Below are 9811 nucleotides of genomic sequence, written 5' to 3'. Positions count from 1 at the left end.
ATTAATAATAATATATTCTGAAATCATAAAATTAATCAATTTACAATATATAATTATTTTTTCTCCATATATATAAAATAATATACACGATAAAATATATTAAATTGTTATACGAAAAATTAATTAATTAATAATAAATAAATTATATTGAATATGTATTTGCAATTTTTTTTTTTGATTGAAAAATCAAATAATGTTCATATATCTTTTTCCCTTTTAAGCTTTTCTAAATAAATTTTTATACTATCGTATTAATATTATAGTATAATAATAGCAATAAATATAATAAATAACATCAAAATAATAATTAATAATTAAATTTTTGATTTACCTGAATATTTACAATTTATAAATTTATATATAATATGAATTGTATTGATACCAGTTTGGTTTTTTTTTTGTTTAATATTAGTTATAAAAATATTAATTTCTCTTGTTTTTTATTTACAATTATTATAATGATTTTGTTTTTAAGTAATTATTAAATAAGTATACTTTTATAAATTAATGCTCTTTTTCTATAATTTTTTTTTCTACTATAATTTTATACTACATTTATATTTTTAATAGCTGGTATAATTTGAATTATTTTTATAAATATTTGGTTCATTTTTTGTAATTTTCTTTTATTTTTTCTTTTAATTTTTTTTTTTCTACTACTTAATAAGTATATAATATATATAATAGTTTAATTCTATAATTTTTCAAATAGATATGTATTATTTCTTTATGGATATAATTTTTCTATAATAATATTTAATATTTCTATATTAATTTTAATAAATTTTTTATACATGTATATGTTTTATAAATATTATGTTTTGCATAAATTTTAAATGAATTGTAAAAATAAATTTATCATAAGTTAACTGTAAATTAATGTTAAATTAAATCTTAGTAAATTAATTTTAGCAAATTTTAAGTCTATTGTAAATTAATTTTTTGTATAACAGTTTGTATAACAGTTTGTATAACAATTTGTATAACAGTTTAAAACAATATTTTTGAAATTTCAGTTTTTCAGTTAAATTTTTTCATTAAAATTAAAATAATTTTGCTAAATTGAAACAAAAACTTTTATACATACATATATATATAATGAAGCGATTTCCAATTTTTCGAATTAATATTTTTAATTTTTCATATATATGTAGATGATAAAGTAATATTATATGTATATATATTTAATTTGCAGGTATATAATATGAACTATTTCTATATTTATATAATTTTCTTTTTATATTTTTGATATTTTATTTTCATTTTATTGTATTCAATAGAATTATTTCTTATATTTATTTAATTATTGTCAAAAATTATTTTGCTCATTTTTTAATTTTTCATTCATATGAATTTTTATATGTATGTAATTTTAAAATTAAAATATTTAATTTTAATCTTAAATTTAAAATTGTATAATTACAAATTATCTTTCGATATTTTTTTTTTTTCGTTCATCCTGGATGAATGATATTATTTTCATAATTATATTCAAATGTATAAATTTTCACTTCATATATCCAATATTTTTTTATAATGTTGCTGTTCTTGCTGTTATGTTAAAATAACCTGAAATTTAAGAAGAATTAAAAAATTATTAAATATTTTTTTTAATAATTAGTTTATAAGTTATGTAAATAAATATGTTAAATTAATGTTTTAATGTAAAAATATTAATTTAATTTAATTATAGATATAAGCATATGGTCTTTAAATATTTTGATAATTTTTCATAATTGTATCATACGAGTTTTGGTTATGGTATTTTGCCATATTTTTTATTAAATTTTCAAAAATTTGCGCAAAAGACTCCTTAATCTTGCATGATTATGTAAGTAAAAAAAAAAAACAATTTAATTTGCCTTGAAATCGCTACAGTGCGCGGAACTAATTGTATAATTCATACATAAAAAACCTGTTTTATTTGACTATTTTTAAAATTTTTCTAATAAAAATTCTAATATTATTTGAACTCCTACTGGATATAAAATTGCGCACTTTAATAAATTTTTTTTATTTTAATTTTAATTTCAAAATAAAATAAACCTCACACGCATTTATAACCAATTTTTGCTTTTCCAAATAATTTTAAAATGAAGTCAAAAACAAAAATTAGATATCTTCGCCTACATAATATTCGCCATTTTATTTTTACTTTTTTTAATTATATAAATTGATTTTTTTTTTATTAGAAAAAAAAAATCACCCAGTTTGCGTTTTATTTGTTTTTTTGTGCTTTAAATTTCACGCGCTCAGGAAATTAAATAACTTTTTAATAAAATGAAAATCCATTAAAAAAAAAATTCACGTAGGCTTCAAAAAACAAAAGCAAAAAAAAAATATTTTTTTTTTCCTAAAATGGAAAATAAAAATTAGAAAAAAAGAACAGGCAAAAAAAAACAAAATCGTTAATAAATTTTTTTTTTTTGCCAAAATAAATAATTTATTTTTATTGAGACAAATGGAATTTATGCTCCTTTTAACAGGACATTATATAAAATAAAAAGGAAAATAAGAGATAAATTGTCAGATTTTTAAATTATTAAAAATGTCAAAGTAAAGCGATTAAGAAATAATTCGAACGAAATTGTTACGAAAGAAATTGCTAAAAATAATTTTATTTAAAAAAATTTTTGTATTTAATTATGTAAAAACAGTGGGAATTTTTTGGTCGTTTTGTAATTCATGCAGTTATAGGAATAATTAGCATGATATTAAAGCATGTAGATTTGATTTTTATAGACTTACATTAATATTAAAATAAATATTTCTTATATATATATGTAATAATTTTTATTGAAAATTGAATTTAATAATTTTAAATTTTCTTGTAAATTTTTATTAAGACTTTTATTTTTATAAAAATATTATCAGAAAATATTTTATACATTAAATTTTGTAGTAAATAAGATTTTGTATAATAGTTTTATAATAGTTGTATAACAGTTTATAATAATTATAAATTTTTTGTATTGGAAAATGTTTTCATTATATTTTTTGTTATACATAATATATTCGCTGGCAAAACTGTGATACCATGTAAGTGCAAATATTTCCAAAAGTACTTTACCAATTTTCTGTTTAGGAAATGTCAAACAATCCATCTTTTAAATTTATGAAAATATGAAAATTATTTAAAGAATATGTAATTATTTATTATTTTTTACTGTTTCGCAAATTTTAAAGATGCACTGTTTGAGATTTCATAAACAGAAAATTGGTAAAGTACTTTTGGAAACATTTGCACTTACGTGGTATCACAGTTTTGCCAGCGATGGAAACATTTTAATATTGCATATTTAAATACAGTATATTTGAAATTAAGGTAACCAAATAATATTCGATTGTTCCGATCCGTCCGATTCCGATTTTCGATTGTATCAGGCAATAAATTGAGAATATTCAAAATTTTAATAAAATTAATTAAAAAACTTAAACAAATTTTTCGATCCGTAAAGATTTTTCGATTTTTATATAATTTTGCAATGATTTTTTATGGCAGATTTGAAAAAAAAAAAATCTGTTATACTTAAGAAAATAAACACATAAGTTTAGTGTTACGCCTAAACGGGCAAAATCATCAAGCTTTTCTTTTATTCAAATTTTTTGTTTTTAATAATAATTTTAAATCTTTTTTGCATTTACAAAATTTCTATATAAAATAAATAATAATTATTGTTAAAAAGAGAGAAAAATCTTAAATAAAGTCTTTTTTTTTTTTTATAAATTTTGTTAAACAAAATAAAACAGAAAAGTTTCTTTTATAAGATCCCCCCAACAGAGAATTTGATGCGATTATTATTCTTTTTTGTGTTGATAACCAAGAAGTTTTACATATAGGAAAAAAATAAATAAAGAAAAATAAAATAAGTAAAACTTTGAAGAAAGAAGAATGAAAATTCTAAATAATGACGATGAAAATGAAGAATAAGAAGAAAATTATTACTGGTTTTTTTTTTTGCTTTTCGCTTTTCATCTTTTTTAATATTTTTTAAGTGATTTAATTTTTTTTTTTTAAATATTCTCTTTTGTACACCGTGTACATTTATTCATACATAAATAGACTTTATGACCTTGGAATCTTAACAAAAATTTTAGACCTTTTTCTTCTTTATAATTTTGATTTCATTAAGTTTGTGTTTCTTACCAAAAAATTTTTAAAAATTTAAAAAGTTCTTATAAGGAAGTGAGAAAGAAAGGCAGTAAAACAATGAAATTTTCTTAATAACACTTAATTACACCTATTCATTTATTTTTCTTCTCTTTTATTATGCATTTAAGCGTATATCCTTGTTATAAAGTTACAAAGGTATACAAAAGAGAAGGTACTCGTATACAATTGCGTACTGTTTACATTTAAATACTTTTAATATTCAATTACATTTTTATATAATATAAGTATTTGATACTTTTATTGTTATATTATAAAATTTTTTTTGTTATATTGTTTTTTTTATTGTCTTGAAATTGACTGTATTTAATTTTGATTTTCCTTTTTTTTTTTTAATGTGTATTTTGTCAGTATTATTGTTTTTGAAAAGGTTCCCTCCCGTTTTTTTTTTGTTTTATTCAACTTCTTGACTTCTTTATTAATTCTAAGTATTTTATAAATAAATTGTTATTGAAAAAATGAAAATAAAAATTTCTTTTAAAAATATTTTCTAAAGAAATTTTTAAAAAATTGTTTGGGTTATTGAAAATAATATTCTATAAAATAATTATTTTGAGTACCGTAGATATTTTTAATTTAATCTTTATTTTCTGTATAAATGCGAGTAGAAATTAGTTACTCTTTCTCGAAATTACTAAAAATTCAATAAAGAAATCGGAATACAGACTGAAGACAGAACAGATTAGAAGAATCAGAATCTTTGTTCTGCTTACGTTTTTAAAAGATCTATAATTATGCAGAATTCGGAATCGATAGTAATTAAGCAAGTTGTCGTGTAACTCGCTATTTTATTCGCCAACTGAGAAGAAATTAATTAATTAAGAATTTTTTCGTATTCTTGTTCGTATTAGATTAACTTGTATACAAAATTTGAGTTAAGTTCAGTTGATATTTTGAGAAAGAAAAATTACATAGTCATTTAAAAATTTGATCAGATTTGAAATTGAATAAAAACCAAGATGAAAAAGCGAAATACACAATTTAATTGTAATGAATCTCTCGAAAAAATTTAAAATTTTAAGAATATTTTCGATTTCACCGAATAATTTTCAGTTAATTTGAACAAATTTAGTTTTATTTTCACAAAAAATTGCATTTTTATTTGATGAAATTTCCAAAATACTTACAATAACAATATTGGAATGATTTTTAGTGTGTACAGTATGTGTCATCAATTATTGAAATCATATTTATAATTAATGACACACACTGTATCCGATTTAATACAAAAACAAAATATAAATACGTCAAATACTTAATGGCCCGTGTTTAATTGTAAAATATTTCAATGTCACGAAAAGGAAAACCTTCGTTTCTTATAATTCTAATTGAAAATTGGTTTTACCTTTTCAATTTTATCTGAGAGTTCATTATTCTTAAAATATTTACCATTTGGTTCATTTTTTATTGTCACAGTGTATTTTTGTATAAAAATTAAAATGTTAGAGAGGAAATAATTTATTATGGGTCGGTCGGTCGGTATTTTTTTGAGAAATGTAAAAAAAATAATTAAAATATTTTTGTAATTTTTGTGTCCGCCATAAAATTTAAAATTTAAATCACGTTAAAGAGCTTTAAAAGTTTATTTTTTTTAATTAATTTTAATATTTCTTTTATTTTTATGTAATCAAAAAGAACCTATTATAATTAAGTATAAAATTTAATGTTTCAGAAACAATTTATGTTTTTGTTATAAAATACACAAGTGTTTTAAGAGTTGTTTATTGCTTACAAAAGAGAAAGAGTAAGAGAATGTGAGCAGTTTTTGTAAACTTTTTTTGGAATGGCTTAATTTCTTTTACTTAGAACTTTTGCACCTCATTTTTTGTTCACATTTCTCGAGTCGCGCAAATAGAATGAGTGTATTCATTTGGATTTGAAGTTTTCTAATTTACGAGTATTGTTTTGTTAGGAAAAAATTATTTTAAAATTTTTATATATTTTATTTGCTATATAAATGAAATTACCAATTTGAAAGTCCATTGGCAAATATATATGTATGCAGATGATTTAGTGATTCTATACTACGATGTCAACACTCAAAAGAAAGTAAAAATAAATTATAATAATGAAGGCGTAACTAACCCATAGCGAAGCCGTAACTGTACACAAAGCCGTAAATAACAAAACGGTAAATTAATAATAAATATTGAACTAATAATTGTTCACAAATATCTTGGGCAGTATAATTGACAGTAACTTGAAAGGTGACTGGAATATTTCGGAAAGCATTCACTTTCCTAATGGTCCGCATAATTCAGTTTATTCCACGCAAATATAATGTATGAGCTTTTATTCTGAGGAAAGAGTTTAATTTTTTTTTAGAATTTTAATTTTTTGAAAGCTTTTGAGTAATTAATGTGAATGCTATTTTCCAATTGAATTAAAAATTAAATTGGTTTTAATTAAATGAGTTTCATTGTTGTTACTTTCAACCTTAAATGTTAAAATAGTTTCTCTCACATTCATTTAAATTAAATTCTATTGAATTTTGACTATTAAATGAGAAATAATTTTAATTTACGCCTAATTACCCTGCGTTTTCAAAGCATTTGCTTCTATTAACGATAAAAAACTACGTTATCAAGAAAATAAAATTTAATATTCAAAACAAAACGGGAACATGTAAAAATTTTCAATTCTCAAAATATTTTTCAGTACTTCCATTTTTTTTTTTTGTATTTTAATTTAATCAAATTGAAAATCAATTGTATACCATTAGAATTTGAATAAAAAAACTAAATTAAAAGCATCTTATAAAAATGATCCTTAAATTCAAAGGTAAATGGAAAAAATATTTTTTCAGGCTTTCATTGACCTAAACTACTCCATTTTTGTTGTTTTTAATTCAATAAAAATCGATATTTAAATTTCGGAAGAAATCAAATTGAACAAAAAAATAAAATTAAATGGAAAATGTTTAATAAAATCGGAATAATTTTTTTCTGAATGAAATTTAAAATTTTTTGCATAAGATTTGTAAAATTCTTTCTTCTTTCGATTGTAACAGGGTGCAGGTGATATTTAGGAGGTATTTATAAAGACTACTGCGTACATAATGTGAAATAATTAGTGAAAATTTGAAATTTTGAAAAAGATTATGTAATTTTGAAAGCCTGATAGTTTGTAGAAACCAAATTAAATTCAGGATTGAAACTGACATCGGGATTGTAATAATACTGTATTAATGTAGAATTCAGCTTATAAATTCCAATTGCTGAATTCTGTATTGATAAAGCAATATTACAATTCCGATGTCAGGGCAATCATGATGTTTAATTGCCTAACCTTATGACTAATTACAATAGAGTTGCGTACTTTTAATATAATTCAATACCTTTAAATTGCTTTGTATGTTTTTTTAGCCATTTTTAACTTCGACTAGGTCTTAATTTTTAATTTTCTTCAATTTCAATTGTGTTATACATAATAATATAGAAAATTACATTACAGGTATTCAACATTATCGACCCTTATGGAAAGTACATTAGCACTTAAAATAAGAATTCATATATCGTTATCATCCAAGCTGTTTTTATAATTTTATGAAATAATTGAACATCTTTAAATATTTTTCGAATTTACAAGTACGATTTTAAGGTAATATTAAATTTTGTGAGATTTCAATTGAAAACTTGATTTTTCTATTAATTTCGTTTATTGAATTCAAATTAGAATTTAAAGTAGAGGAAAGAAGAGGGCAGAATAATTTCATTTTCTGATAACCAGGAAAAATTTAGAGTAGTTTTTAAGTAAGATGTAGAACTCAGACAGGCTACCGCTATAAATGTTTATTAACTGACTCGATTCGACAACTTTGATACGAGAGTTGTGTGTCATTAAGGTATCTGTATGAAATTTAAAACTGGATTAAGACGGGCCCTGATTCATTTAGAATAATAATATGAATAATAACCGCTGATCCCTGATACATTTAGAATCTTTCGTAAAATCTAAATTTTTCCAGCTTACCTAGAACACCTTTGTGTTAAAATTGTTAAAATTAGATTCGACTGTATTGTTTATCTCATATACATATTATTTGAACATTATACCACAAAAATTAAAACAGAACTGAAATATCCTTTTAAATATCCTTAAAAAAAAAATATTTGTATTTTTCGTATATTTCAATTTTACTGATATTTTTTTCTTTTTAAAATCAATTCAAGAGGAAAACTGTGATGTTTTAAGAAAATTTTATAAGTATAATAAGAAAATAAAATTATATTAGAATTTAATGTAAACTTGAAATTTCAATATTTCTTTAAAAAAAAAACAAAAAAAAAAATTTGGGAATTTAAAAAGAAAAATTTAAGATTTTTATTCGATTTAACACAAGTTTTCTTTTCAAGTGCCTTAAAGTATGTGATAAGTTTATGATTTTTGAAAATGAGGGCATATAGAGCAACCCATATAAGACAATATTGAATTTATTGTGAATCGTTACAAAAAAAAGACTAAAAGAACAAAAATTATTTGAAAAAATTGTCCAAGACCTTTATGTAAAAATTTTGTCTGCAATAAAAATTAAATGAAAATTATTGCTAAGCTCAATATTAAAATAAAAATAAATTATTAAGTGTTCCGTACATAACAAATGTAATTTACTTGACATTTAATATACCTACCCTCCCCACGAGCCCAGTTCAAATTCTCTCTGCAGACAATATGTTACGTGTCTGTTACTATACGAACAACAAAAATTTCTCTCAAATTTCTTCAAAGTTTTTGGTTTTTATCTCAATATTTTCTAAATAAATTCAATATTTTTTGGGGGGGGGGGGAGGGCAAGTTCATTAACCTTTTTGAAATAACAAATAAGCAATAATAATTCATTATATAAGAAATTTTATGTATGTGTTTATAGGTATGTGTATTTTAATTAACTTTATTGTGTACGTGATCATTAACTTTTTTTTTTTATGAAGTTATGAAACTTTTGTGTTAATCTCTTCTTAAAATATTATAATTTTTATAGAGGTTATTAACATGGATAGTAAATGTGATTTTTTTCATAAGATTTTATGTATTTAAAAATTATGTGTGTGTGCTTGTATGCTGGTGGTAACCATAAAAACATATCGAGTACAAAATTATAAAAATGATAATAAAAATTTTTTTAATATTGTGCTTCCCCATAATAGTAAAAGTAGGCCAGAATATTTAAGGCATAATATTTCCAAAACTTCTATATGAATCATAAGTGGTAGAGAATTGAATCACAACCACCTTGAACCATAACTGTTCGTAATTAATCAATATTTAACTTAGGCAATTCAAAATAAAACAAATGACTAATTTCTAAATTTAAATCAAAAATTTTACTGAAATATTTTTTGTTACACGCTAGGAAATTAATTCAATTTTTTAAGGTAAGGTGTAGATGCTATATAAGGTATCACAGTCAGGGTTTAAATTGTAGTCGAGGTTTAAATTTCAGGATTGTAATCGGATAAGGATAAGGTTAAAATTTAATTGGTATCACGATCAGTGTTTAAATTGAAGTCGAGGTTAAAATCTCAGGATTGTAATCGGATACGGATAAGATTAAAATATAAAAAAAATTATGATCCAAGGACGGTTGAGGTGATTTCGAATTAGAGTCGCAAGGTCACTTGAAATTAATTTAATATTAAA

At 21.3% G+C, this 9811-nt stretch overlaps 1 protein-coding gene across 3 annotated transcripts in view; it reads right to left on the bottom strand.

Moving 5' to 3' along the window:
* Positions 1–1212: 1212 nt before the first annotated feature.
* The window catches only part of LOC129614830 (serine/threonine-protein kinase meng-po), a 111983-nt gene continuing 103384 nt past the window's right edge, over positions 1213–9811 (bottom strand). For all 3 annotated transcript variants that reach the window (XM_055529729.1, XM_055529730.1, XM_055529731.1), the window contains one exon: positions 1213–1569. The gene's annotated coding sequence lies outside the window, so the exon portion shown is untranslated. The remainder of the gene's footprint in view (positions 1570–9811) is intronic.

The sequence above is a fragment of the Condylostylus longicornis genome, unplaced genomic scaffold (assembly GCF_029603195.1).
Source record: "Condylostylus longicornis isolate FDR11 unplaced genomic scaffold, ASM2960319v2 ptg000122l, whole genome shotgun sequence".
Taxonomy (NCBI): domain Eukaryota; kingdom Metazoa; phylum Arthropoda; class Insecta; order Diptera; family Dolichopodidae; genus Condylostylus; species Condylostylus longicornis.
This window is presented reverse-complemented; position numbering and strand designations above follow the sequence as displayed.